Source organism: Neopelma chrysocephalum, unplaced genomic scaffold, assembly GCF_003984885.1.
Source record: "Neopelma chrysocephalum unplaced genomic scaffold, ASM398488v2 Primary Assembly neopelma1_66, whole genome shotgun sequence".
Taxonomy (NCBI): Eukaryota; Metazoa; Chordata; class Aves; order Passeriformes; family Pipridae; genus Neopelma; species Neopelma chrysocephalum.
The window spans coordinates 3,940,384-3,954,488 of record NW_020897725.1 but is presented as its reverse complement, the minus strand read 5'-3'; the positions used below and the strand labels follow the sequence as shown (position 1 = coordinate 3,954,488).

Sequence of the window (14,105 nt, the reverse complement as noted above, 5' to 3'; positions counted from 1 at the left end):
GGTGAGGCACTGGTGCAGGTTGTCCAGAGAGCTGTGGCTGCCCCATCCCTGGAAGTGTTCAAGGCCAGATTGGATGGGGCTTTGAGCAACCTGGTCTAGTGCAAGATGTTCTTGCCTAGGTCAGGAGTGTTGGATCTAGATGATCTTTAAGGTTCCTTCCAACCCAAACCATTCTATGATTCTATAACTCTGAGCAAAGAACAAGTAAGAGCCGTTTATTCTAGTGATGGATCATTCACTTGGTTTTAGAGGAACTTTTTAACAGAAACATTGTCTTCAGGGCGCGTGTGGTGAGTAAGTCAGGACCATGAAACCCTCCCTAGTCAAAGTGTTTTACAAGGATTTTGAGAGCATTATCAGCCTGTTAATACTAAAGGCAGGCTTCATGAAAATTTGAGCTATTTGGCACTGAACTCTCCCAGTCTGTCAGAAATGTAATGCTACTTCCTGTTCACCTTATCCACTTTTACCTTCTGAATGTAAAGTTGGGAGGAACCTGAGCACTGTCATTCCAGCTTGCATCACTGCATGTGAGATTTGTTGTCATTTTCCATAATCAAAGCTTTAATGTACTAGGCTCACTCCCATCTTCCAAATTCCCACATATCAAGACCTTCCCTGCTGTGGTGGCTCCAGTACACAGCATGAATGATTTGGAGTTTCACACCTGCTTGAAAAGGGACTTGAGTGGTCAGAAATTTTGAGAACGTAGGACCTTGCAAAGTGCAAAACTGAAAGGTCAACTGGAGCTAAGAGAAAGCAATTGCAGGTTGCTGGTTCTGTGCTGTGTAGGCTTTATGGATCCTGTGGCATCTAAACTGTTGTTGCTTACTGTCCTTCATGTCCCTTGAAGAATTCTTGTTTGAGATCAGCCCGTTTCTTTGTCATCCCTGTAAAGAAGTCAGTGCAACTGAGGTTTGCGATAGAGAGCCATCCTGTTACACTTCCAGGATGTACTATTTTCTTCCTTGCGTACATTCTGGACCCAAGGTTTTGCTACCTGAAGGACATGAGTTCCTTCCATCAAAAATGTTCTTTCTTGTCTGTAAAAAACAGCAGATGTTGCCTCTGTGAGTGCTCCAGGTAGGCAGTGTGTTTGTCTTTCCAGACAGCTGGGAAGAAGTGTGTTACACTTGAGGAACCTTGGTTTCATGTCTCTTGTATTCCGAGGCCTGCAGTAATTGAAATCTTGACTGTCCTCTTACCAGAGACACATTCTTTTGTTTTCATTGTGTTGACCTCACCGTTTTCATTTCCCTAACCCTGGAGCTTCCAGCTAGTCAGGAAGGGCCTTTCTTCTTAGAGCACAGATTACTTATGCAAATGTTTTGTGCATAGGTTGCATATATGGCATCTATTCAAGGCACAGAAAAAAACCACTTGATATTTCGGAAAAGCTCCAGCAAGCTTAATTCCCAGCTGATTTCCTTTACTCTGTGCTCCTGTTATGCTCCAAAATGTCTGAGAGACCTTGTGAGTTGAACACAAAGTGTATCATGGAAACACTGTCAGAAATTACCCAGTAGTGGTAGTTTATCCCTTATCATAGCATGAAAACTGTGTTCCAGGACTCAGCATGCTAAATTGTCTGATTATAGGTAAAGAAATCTTAACCTTTTTCTCAATATGGGTTTATTTGTATGTCCTTTTTTCCTGTACGACCGTAGGAACCATTGCATTTGTACTTAACACCACTTTCCAAGAATGTAAAACAACTTTGTTACCATCTACTAGCCTACAAAAGAGCGGTCTTCGTTGTATTTGTCCCACTTCCAGTCGAGGACAGTTTCAACACTTAACAGAGGACGTAGGCTCTGGAGTCAGAAGCTGTGGTTGTTCCTGAGAGGCTTTTCAGACTTTAGGCACTGTTAAGACTTCGGAAAATAATTTTTTTTCAGGTTACAAGTATGCACTTAGGGGTTCTGTATGGTTTTCATTTGTTTTAGCTGAAACACAATATTGTATGTGGAGTGTGTATCTGAGCGCAGATAAAATGTCTAAAATACATGCATCAGTGGCGATAAATATCAAATTCCATCTATGGCATCAGTTATTTGAATTTCATGTGGCTGGTTTCTAACCTGAAGAATATACTTTGCAGTGCAATCAATGGTCCCTGGCAGACCATTGAATTACTGTGGTACTGTTAGTTACCTTTTAGCTATTGCTGTGATGCTAATACATATTCATATTGAATAACTGAGTGATTCAGCTGACAGGTAAAATAAGTTCCAATACACTGGACAATACATTGTAATGCACTCTGGATAGGTTTAGCACAGAATCGTCCTTCAGTATGTGTAGTATATTAGTTTGCAATGTGAATAAGGAAACATGTAGCAACTATGAAATTTGTATTGATGAACTTCTGGCAAGAATTTAGCACATTATGATTTGCTTGCATTTTTATGTGTTTCTATAAATAATATTGCAATTCAGTCTACTGGGAATGTTGTATTAGCTGTTTTGTATGATTACAAGAACATGATTGCAGTTGTCTGGTTTTCTTATTTTATTAATGTTGATTTTTTTTTTCATTCCTGCTTTTCAAATTTCTCAGAAGTCAGTCTACTGGAAAATTTGGTCTGGGAAGTTTAGTCCTTCTGACCTAATGCATACCCAAAGCTGTCTTACATGTTTAGTGAATATGTATTACATATATATAAACACGGGACCCCTGGTGGCCTAGTGGTTAGGATGCGGCACTCTCACCGCTGTGACCCAGGTTCGATTCCAGGTCCCCCGGGCAGATGGAGCTCGTTAGCCCTGTGAGGCCATCCATCTATGAGAAGGTCACTCTAAACAAACCTACGTCCTGAGGACCTCACTGCCATTGTCCAAGCTTGCTTGGCCCCGGCAGATGAACCTTAGGATTAAAGGGTGGGCTCAGTTCAGCGCATGCTGTGTCTCACCTAAAAAATCCATTGCGCAGGCTGGAAAGGTAAAAGACCTTTCCCAAAATCTTCGTTCGCGAAGACAGGCCATTATTATATATAAACACACACATATATATGTATGTATTCCCCCACTCATGTGTAAATTGGAAAGAGAAAAAACAATTTTTCTCAAAGTTTAAGAAAAACAAGTAAAATATTGCTGCTTATGCTGCAGCCAGTCATGAAAGACTAAATAGGAAAGTTTTCAGCAAAGTCTGTTATTTAACAACAGCTGTTTGTGATCAGTGCCAGTGGAAATCACTTGTTTTTACTCAGCTGAAAAGAACAGACTGGTAAAAAGGATTCCAGGAATAGGTACAGTCTTTCACACAGAGTTTAAATAAATCAAGTTTACATATTGTAAGATGATACCATTTACAATGAAACGCATTTCTCATTTCTAATAAGATTTTTCCAGAAATTGGACATAGAATAAAGTTAGGGTTGATCATAGAATGGTTTGGGTTGGAAGGGACCTTTAGGCCATCTAGTTCCAACCCCTCTGCAACACAGGGACATCTTCCACTAGACCAGGTTGCTCAAAGCCCCATCCAGCCTGGCTTTGAACATTTCCAGGGATGGGGCATCCACAGCCTCTCTGGGCAACCTCTTCCAGTGCTTCACCACCCTCACAGTAAAGAATTTCTTCCTTATGTTCAATTTAAACCTACCCTCATTCAGTCTAAAGCCATCCCCCCTTGTTTTGTTACTACATGCCCTTGACAGTTGCTTTATAAAAGAACTGAGGAAATCAGAGCCCTAACTATACTCCTGACCCCTTAGGAAGTACATAAAAATTTTCACTGCTGGGCTTCTGTTTCAAACCTGACTGTCTTCATCAACTAACACTTTTATTGTCAAACTGAGTGGATAACATCAGAAATAAGAAGATAAGAAGTGCCATTCTCAGTTGGATCCAGCATCCCTCTGTCCCAGTACTGAGCGTCTAGTAGTAGCAGATGCTGTTTAGGCAGAGCCCAGAACCCTGGCCCCTCTCTGTGGTTCCATTCACTTGGGCTCCCCAGCACTCAGAATTGCTGCATTTGGAAGACTATCGCCCTGCCTAATTCTTTTAGTGTCCATTGGGAATCTGTCTCATGCTTGTATGAAACAAGTTGTTCACAAGAAGTTTTTTACAAACTAAAATTTAGTCACTGGCAGCCTCAGTGGTGCCAAAATTGCCAAAGCCTAATTTGGCACGCCTTCAGCTGGATATCTTCTGCCTTCCACAGACGATCTAAGCAACCCTACTGTCATGTGCACACTGCAGTAGCTAGACATCCTCTGTATTTCAGATCCATCAGTCACACCTCAGAGGCATCAGATGAATTATACCTGTTGTTCTTCATTGATTATTACAGATGCTTGAGATGGTTGGCAGATGTATTTGTCTGCACGGTAGATGACTAAAGGTGGGTGAGATAAATTCCCACTTGCTAAGCCTAGATGTAAACTCCCACGCTAAAAAAAAAATTGGTCTGAAAGTTGGACGAATTGCCCTCTGCTCAGATGAGTTTTGGTGACACCATCTTTGTGATTTTATGAAACTGGTATTGCTGGCGCCTGCATGAATGTGTCTTGTTTGTAAAGTGTTTCACTATATTGGCACTTCTAACAAACATGAAAGTCACTTAAAGTCTTTTTGAAAACATAAAATGAAGTTTTGCTGGTTTGAATCCCTAAAGGTGAACGTTGCCAAAGAGTTCAAAAGCATTTTTCTTCCTGTTGTTGCTGGAGTTTATGGCCATTGCAATAAAAATTTCTAATTACTGGAAAGATTCAAGGGAGGCAGGAAAAAACCTTCTCTTTTTTATGCCTTTGTAAAAGTTGCTTTTCTATGTGTATAAAAAGAACCTGTTTTATTTAAAAGCTTCTCTTATTTTCATTCACATTCTTTAAAAGCCTTTCTGTACTGTAATTTTAAAAATGAATGTGGTTCTATTCAAATAAAAGTTTACTCTTAATGGCATTTATGCTTCATATGATAGAGCACCTTCATTTACTTAGTTATACATAGGCAGTCAGCAGTGTTATGAACTGCTTCTTTATTACTTAGCAGTATGCAGATCTCTGGCATCTTCCACAAAGGAAAGGTTGGGTTATTTTAAAGCCTTTATTTGACTTGATCATAAAACATGGGTACTAGCCTAGTGTTTTATGACATGCTCAAGTATGATTAATAATTTTAACTATGCTGGTTCCTCCATAAGATCAATATTATAGAATTTTTTTCAGTCACTATTTCAATGGATTTTAATTGAAATTGATTCCCTATAAAATAATAAATTGAAGTGTATTAACAATGATCTTGTGGTCCTTGGTGTTCAAGTTCTGAATTCTAACAAAATTCTGAAAAGTTTTCAAAGAAATGTGTGATTTACCTCTATACGGCCTATGTACTCATGAAGCATCTATAAATTTTTTAAGTGTTAATTCCAGCAGATGACAGCATAAATACAGCAGCCTTAATTTGCAACATGAATGTGAATGGAAATGTGTCAGGGAATTGTTGTTTTAAAAAACTGTATTTCTCAGCTTGCAGTTCAGCTACAGTTGTATTGTATCATCCTAAAATTGAAAAATACTTGCATCAGTAAAAATGCCTCCTAGTCAGCTGAATTGTTAGAAGTTACCTGAACAAAGAAAAGATACATTGAGAAAATCTGCAGTGAGTTGCTCTGTAAGAACTTCAGTGTTTTTCCAAAGGTATCACCTGTAATGGCATTGAGTCAGTCTTTGACTATTTTTCTCCATGTTAGTGATGAGTTGAGTTTTAGGCAGTATGTGCTTGGCAATACCGAAGTTCTGAAGCTCCTCAACTACAGTTTTCATCCACATCTTACAGCTTATACTCAGTTAAGCTTAACCACATTGTTAGAATAGTTGGTTTACATACATTTGGCTTATACAATGACTTCGATCTGAAGACAACCTGATTGGAAAATAGCCAGACTCAGAAATGGCACTGCATTTTACATCCACACAGCCTGGTACAATATGTCAGGACTCTGACTTGGCATACTTGTTCAACTATAAAAGAGGGCTGGAGCTATTATCCTCAGGAACTGTAGGGATAAGCAAGTTATAGACTTTTTTATGTGAACAAAAAAGCGTGTCGAGGTTCCCCTTCAAGCTTGAGCGCAGTCTGAAGGCACATACATTGACATGGTCTTAGAGTTCTGAGTCCTCTCCACTAGAAATAGGATTCACATCTTCCCAGTCTATTTGTCTGGCACAAGCAGTGGCCATCAGGTGGCATTTGATGAAATGAGGTGGAGTTGAAGCAACTCCAACACGTGGGCCTTGAAACAAGTAATTTTGTCATATTCTTTCATTCTTCAGTGAGACCAGTTGAGAGGCTTACTGCTGGTAGTGTCAGCCAGCAGACTCTGAAGTTCAGTTCTCGTTTTGCTGCACTGAAAGAGTGCTGTTGTGTAGGACTTTCAGGAGCTGGATTGTGAGAGAAAGACATGAAAGAAAAAAAGGTCTTGACAGCAAGAAGATGAGGTTTTTACTAACTGATTTTACCTTTTTCAGTAATGCAAAGCTTCTGTTCTTAAAATTTACTCTCCAAAATCCTCTAAGCTGTATGGGTTTTGTTTTCTTTGCACTTCAGCATATTTCAGATGTAGAGATGGAGAGGGAATGGTAATCACATTTCCTTCATTTTTTGAAGTGTTAGGTCATTCCAGTCTTCTTGAGGAATAAAGAGGAAAGCATTCTTTCTTACCCTTATTTCTTTTGACTTTCATTCCTTTAAGAAGTCCTGAGGTACTGAGGATTGTTGTTAAAGTTGGGCCAAGAGATTATTATCTCCCAGGTTTCTTTTGTTGATTTCCCTTTAGCCTGAATGTTTTAAAGGGCTGATTAGACTACAGTTGTCTGGTGAGGAATTTCTTTACCATGTTCCAGAGAGTGTAGCTATGTGAAACACTTTTCAGCAGTTCCTTGTGATTTTCTGTCATAAGGTGCCAAGATGGTCCAGCCGTATTTAAAGACTATTTAAAGAATGTCGGAAGGAGCAATCAGCATCATCTTAGGCTTTTAAAAGTGTCAGGCAATTAAGGATGAAGAAAAACCTTTGAAAATTCCCTACACTGATCGCTCCCAGAGTCATGGCAGTTATAATTCTCAGTGCAAACTTGAAAGACCTTGAAGCAAACAAACTGTATTTCAGATGAAAGGGACAGGAAAGAGGAAGGGGAGGATAGTTCTACCTCTAAAGCTCCACTGACAAATCAGTTGTCACCTGGGTAGTTTGTGAACAGACCTTTTGCTAGACTCAGGAGCTGCTTTACTGTCCAGCAGTGTGGCTGCCATCCATTGTTACAGCTGTTGACTGTGACGCTGAGCAATAATATTGTTGAATTTTTTACATCTTTGCTTAAACCTGGAGCATCTTTATTTGAGGGTCATAGAAAGGCAACCAGTCCTTACAGCCCATCAAGCTAATGAATGTCTTTTTGCTGGGAGGTAACTTCATACAATAAGTCATCTATGAGCATTTTTTGTCTTTTTCTAGAAATGTTTCATTTAGGTGTGGAGGTTTTTCTCACATACCATAATAAATATTGTGTTTTCTTTTCTTCTAATCCTAATAAGCTCTTTCCATGCGCTTTATTATTTTTTACTGATATTTGCATACTAGATTTGTTGATAAATTTTATTTCTCCCTTCTTAAATATCAGCTGCTGTGATAAGCACTAAAATGGGTGACTGTTGCTTTGTCAGCAACTCGTGTTTTCCGTTATTATACTGTTACTGCTGTTCCTGACATCTTTTTGGTTCTCTCTAGTAATGGGAATGTCACTGTGGGAATTTTACTTTACTTCTATATGGCTTTGCTGATCACATGATAATTCTGGTATGAGAATATATGCTTTACTAATTTCTTCAGTGTTTTCTTATGATCGAGATGATCAGAACACAGGCTATTTAGGTAAGGAATGCAAACAGATTCTGGGACTAGAAGAAAGAAATCCTTTTATTAAGGGTGTCTCTAGAAATTAGGAGCCCCTAAAGGTAGTGTCTTCCTTAAGTTTCACCTGCTTATGATTAATTTGGATAAAGTCTTTGAAAAAACCTTTAGTTGACTTAAAACTGATCCTTATTCTTCCTGCACACATTCTGTATCAATTCAAATAGCAAGAGTAGCTACTCTAGTAAGAAGAATCTAAATTTATGTCTACTGGCAGCTACAAACTGGTTATATCCCAATTATCTCCTATTAAAAATCGGAGACCTCAAATTTGCTGTTGGTTCTGTAAGTGCAGATGAAGGAGTAATGCTCCATTGGTTGCAGTGAGATGTGAAACTAGTAAGAATGAGAACAGGATCAACCCCATTTTTCCTGTGCAGCATGAGACTATGAAGCCCATTCAAATCAATGAAGGGTACCAATGACTTTGCTGACCTTTGGATCAAATCCATAAACCTTTTTAGTAACTTAATTAAAACCACAAATAGAGAAACATAAGTGTTCTGTTCTCTAACCCACCATAGGTCTCTCTAAAATTGAAAAATACAATCCCTTGCATTTTGTTGTATCAAAAATACAATTTTTATATTTTACTATCTTTACAACTTTTTTCTTAATTATATAAAACCTATTTTTCGTTTGATCTCAAAATCTCTTTTGATGATGTGCACTGCCTGTGTTATTTGCAATCCTAATTTCATAATCACTGCTGGAAATGAAACCCAAAAGCTGCTTTTATCTTACTCTTTTTAGTCATGCTCTATACTCAAATGGCATAATCAAAGATAAAAACAATTATACTGTCTTTTAGCTTGAGCAGTTTGAAGAGTCTTTGTCACATCATATATTATCCAGCTAAAACTTTGGTGTCTAGTTGAACTCATTGCTTGCATTGAGTTGCTCATCATTATGCTCAAATAACCAACAAATAAGCAACAGCCACCCCCGGAGATAATCTGTGCCCTTCTAGAACAGGTGTTAATGATAGGTGCAATATACTGCCCTCTGGAACTTCCTGCCTCTGTCAGCTGGAGGACTCGTCATCTAATTTGGGATACCTAAATTTAATAGAGGAAAAGTAGGCAGTAGCTTTTCCTCCGTTTTGCTTTCCAGCATGAAACATATAACAAGTGAGGTTACCCACTGTTAATTTGACACCAAACTTTCACTGCCTTAGTGTAGTAATTTTATTGTCTTTATCTGTACCTGTTAGCAATATCTGGGTATTCTGTGCTGTTAAATTGCACCTTTTTTTCTGCACCTTTTTTTTTAACTGAGCCTAACTACTGCTCACTGGTAGTAAAATTAAAGCAACATTTAGGTGCTTTAAAGAGTTGCAAGTTCTGGTTTAAGGATTTTGAGATTGTTTTCTTACTTGTAGTTTAAATGATCCTTTAGTCTAAAGTGGACAAGAACACATTTTATATATTGTCTTGGGATAGGTTTATAACTTACCTGCACTTCAGCAATTTTTCTCAGACATGAGTGTTTTAATAACTCCAGTTAAACAGATCTTAGTCCTCTGAGTTCTTCTTTCATCTGGATGTGGTTGAGCCTGATACAAATATTAAACTATTTTTATTATTTTTTTATGACTGTGGATTTTGTTGCCTCTGTTGAGCTGGATCCAGTCTTAGACAGGAAGGCCAGGACCAGGCGGAGAGCCCCAGATGAAATGTTCACTGTAACTGAACTATACCTTGTAATTCAGAAAACTTAATGAAAACTTTTTCCCTTTCATATAATTAATTAGTATGAGCGGTGAAGTTGTAAGTCTGTTGAAAACCATGAATTGCATAGTTTCAATTAAATAGAAAAGCTGGTAGAAAAAAACCCTACCCAAAAATGAAATAATAACACAGAAGAGTGACGGAAAAAAACAAGCTTCTTATGCCTTTTGTTTGGTCTTTCTGTGTCTCCCTTAAAGCTCTTTTGCATTCTCACACAGCTTATTTGTTTTATTGAATACTTAAAGCCTTTTACCATCTGCCAAAAGGTTTTATTTTGGGGTTTCCTCTTATGTGGGAGGGTGGTTTCCTCCTTCCCTTCGTGCTAGTTTCCTTGCTATCTTTAGGACTCGGAGCCTACTGGAGACCTTCCTGTCTCCTTTTTATTACACAGTCTCCTCCTTCCTTGCTGCAAGTTCCTGCTCCCGGGGGCAAAGAAGAAAACAAGAGCTGAAGCTGCCTTTTTGAGCTGCCTGACTGATGCCGACAGCTTTTGTTTTAAACACAGGAGCCCAGTTCCTGGAGTGCAGGGCTGTGTGTACTCGGCAGCGATTGCTGGGGGTGGGTGTTTTTAGGAACAGTTCCTGCGTGAGGGCCGTGTGTGACTGCCCAGTGCTCTCGCTACAGAGTGCAGTGGCTTCTGAAAAGGTGTACTGTAATCTGTAGCATTTACTCTAAAAGCAGTTTATTTCTGTCTATTTGTTTGTTTTTTACCTCAGCACAATTGTTTTGCCCCTGTTAGGACATCTATAGCCATAGCCCTGTAGTTTCTTCCTTTTATGGGAATTTTAGATGGTTTTTTTTTTCTATGAATGTATTGATTTCCTATCTTTACCTTTCTTGTGCTGGAGAGAAAACAAAGTGAAATTGGAGGTGTTATATTTTCAGAGGGAGAGAATTGCATCTTTTTTTATTCTTCCTGAAAACAAAATAGAGTAAATGGCAGTCTGGGTTTCTCAGCATAGCTCTCAAGGATGCAAGGAATGCATGTGCAGTGGGATGTGAGTATTCAGGTGTCAAGCCATGAACACAGCAGGAGAAGGCTGTGAGCCCTGGTCAGGTACCTCCATTTAAATCTTTGCTGTGGAGGTCTTCAGGTACCTGTCATCATCTCCTTGAAGTAGATGCTACATGGGGGAAACAAAGAGTCCGGCCTTTTCCCTTTGGCCTCTGCCTGCTGGGAGTGAGAGCAGTCCCTGTCTGAGGAGCGTGCAGTCCTGTTACTGCCTGTCCTAATTTGCTGTACAGCTGCGCCTGTGACCGGAGGCAGTCTGAATGTGGAAGGCACAGGAACAGGGGTTGTGCTGGGTGTCAGATCACCTCCTGAGAGCTCTGCCAGGATCCATATCCACCACATTATGCCTCTGCTGAGTGCATTTCTGGCTCTCCTTTTTTGATTCTTTTTTTAATCTCAGGCATTACACCAAACAGCATGTCAGGTAGTAATATTATTTTATTTGTGATTAGCTCATCTCTTGGGCTCTGAGATGTTCTAATCACTATCCTTCCATCACCACCCAATTCTCTCTGAAGCTCTATCCTTTGGTTTATTTACTCTCCTTCTGTAATTGTTACTGTTGATCACCATGAAAAATTTTCAGTGCTTAAAAATAAGCATCCCTTCAGTGCATCTACTGTTATGACTATAGGAAACTAATGGAAGGTTAAAATGTGGATGAGGAGGAGGAGGGTGACCCAGGGGTGTTACCTAAATGCCTGATCTACAGATGAAAAGTGATGCTGGGATTTCTGTTCAGGAAAGTGCCAGTAAAACTGTCCATTTCTTAGCCGTGGCTATTTTAATGACATTCAATTCCTAACTCCAGGTATAGCATTGCACAGAGAGGTCAGTGGTGCCCATTTCTGGCAGCAGAATGATGCAACATAACACAACAGCCTGAGATGGCATTCTCCTGAAAAATAAGAGGGCTACGTGAAAAAAATTCAAGCAGGAGACACATGTATCTCCTCATTTAGAGAGCAAGGCATTGTGCTTCTTAAATAAACACAGGTTTCCATGTTCTCCCTGTCTCAGACACACACACATGTTGTGTGTGTCTAATTGGCTAAAAATGTAAACAGTAAATTAGGGGTATGATTAAAAATTAAACAGCCGCTGCAGAAACCATCAGTAGTAAATGCTTATTAACTTACGTATAACAGCATGCTGGTGTGGTAGCTTTAAATTGGCTGCTGAAACTGATTTACAGCAAATAAGGCCAACTTTCCAAAAGGATATTTCTGGGGTTCAGTAATCAGACCCTCAGCTCTGATTGCTTGTTTTTTTCCTTCACAATTTTTGTCAGCCTTTTTTAAGTAACTGATAATGTACATGCCTTCTTGAACTACAATGGGTGATATACTTAATCCCTTGCCTCTGCTGCTTAGCAGAATGAGTCAGTATGGGTCCGATCCAGCGTTGTCCTCTCTCATGCATTGCAAGACTTCTGTGGTTTTCTCCTTTTTCTGCAGGGCTTCACCAGAGCCCCTATCCATTCTGTGACCCCCCCTTTCTCACTCTATACATACGTGCTGCATGATAAGTTGAAGGGTAAAGATGTTTATACAAATTCACCTGCCCATCTGAATGCCACATCCACGCATGCCCACCTGTGATCTCCAGACCAGCTTCATCTGGCAATGCATGGCAGAGACTACAGTTTCTGGGAAGGGCACCCCCCAACTCCATGGGCCCTTTTCATCCCATCTCATAACATTTATGCCCTACTCTTGTGTGTCCTGCACTTGGAGTCCAGTGTATTAGAGGAAAAGTTGTTTGGCTGTCTTGCTTTGTGAGAGTTAGGATGGTTTCCAGCTACAGCAAGTGATTCTCAGAGGAACTGTTACAGCCTGGGTTCAACACCAGCAACTCAGCGTTAGCTTTAAATATTTAGGGGGAAGTTGAAACAAGATGTAAAAACCTCTCAAAATTGGGACTAATCTGGAAGGACTGAGCAAAGCAGGATCTTTTCTAGTGAGCTCTGACTTACTGGATATTTGCTTTTCAGGTAGGTTGGATAATATGGATATTTGACTAGTATACGGTACAAACAGGCTTTTGTATATTTTTTTCTTACCTCCCTATGGCCAAAACTGAGGGCTGCTCCCTCCAGAAAGCATCTGAACTTTATGCATGTTATCTAGGCCTCCTGTGTTGATTTAGCCTGGAGATCTCCTTCCCTCTTTCGTCCTGCCAGTCAAAAGCAGAAAAGGATGGGTGTTACTTGATTTAAAGATAATTATAGTCAGCCCATTATCAGAGGTATATCCTGTAAGAAAGCCCTTAATTCTACCTTCCTGTGAGAAAGTAGCACATCCCCTGAACGACTGCCAAACTCTTTGAATGTGGCTGCAGGTGGCTCAAATGTGGTTTTTGTTAAAACCCTGCTGGAAGATGATTTCTGTCATGAACACCTCAGTCCTGTCAGCTGTTTCTATGCTTGTTCTGCTCCAGCTGGTGTGGTCCGTGTTGGAGCCATGCAGTGGGAGGCTCTTTGGTAGCTGCCAGTGTTGCAGTTCAGTGTTGGCCACAGCTGCACTTTGGGGAGCTGGACAAATGGTGGCACGTTGTGTTGTTGTCTGCAACTGTTGTCTGCTCAAGGTCACCTTCAGATGCTTAGCCCACTGTCTTGTGTTTTAAGAGGTATAAAGGCGTATTCACAGTGGAAGTTTCCTGATGTAGCACGGAAATAGTATGAGAAGGGATGTTGTAACTCTAAGAAAGTGGAGGACGTAATGTGTGTGAACCAGGTCTGAGATGCAGAGCAGAGTGAGGTGCCTGCAGCTGCTGAGAGCCACTGTGGGAGCCACCCTGGGTTGGATGGACTGAGTATGGATTTCACTCTTTTTTCTGGGTTTTGTTTCCTGACTTTGCCAAAGCCTTTCCAATATAGTTACATCCCTGTCCCATCAACCAATTCTCAGACTGTGGAGAGTAGGGAGAGGAAGCCACAGGTACACAACGTGCCCAGGTAGAAGACATGGAACAAGGCTGGAAACCACTGGCTTAGGGTGGTAGAGCTGAATTGCTGTCAGCAGCAGAGGGAAACCTCTCTGAAGTGGTCTCAAGTGTACAGAATACCACAGGGAGCAATTCCTTTTCTTCTCGATGTCCTGAAGAACAGATGGATCTGACAAGTTTATTGCCATGAGCTGTCTTGTTTTATCAGCACATCAGATCTCAGTACTTGACAGATGTGCCAAACAGAGAATAAAATTCATCCATGCCCAGCGTTATGGATTTTAGCATCTCTAGTTTCTATTTAGAACTGTTCTCTTTATTGTCCAACCTAGCCTGGGCATAAATTAGGAAGAATTTTCATTTATAATTAAGGGAAGTAAAGTATTACAAGTGCACACCAATTTTTGAGCTTTAAAAGTATTGTTTGGCATGTTCAGCTCTTTGGTTCAGAGCTGTGTCTGAGATAGCAAAAAATGTCAAACAATACAAAGAGGCCAGAACAG

At 40.1% G+C, this 14,105-nt stretch overlaps 1 protein-coding gene across 2 annotated transcripts in view; it reads left to right on the top strand.

The window, feature by feature from the left end:
- SAMD12 (sterile alpha motif domain containing 12) overlaps positions 1-14,105 on the top strand; it is a 165,071-nt gene that overhangs the window by 86,049 nt on the left and 64,917 nt on the right. The window lies entirely within an intron of this gene.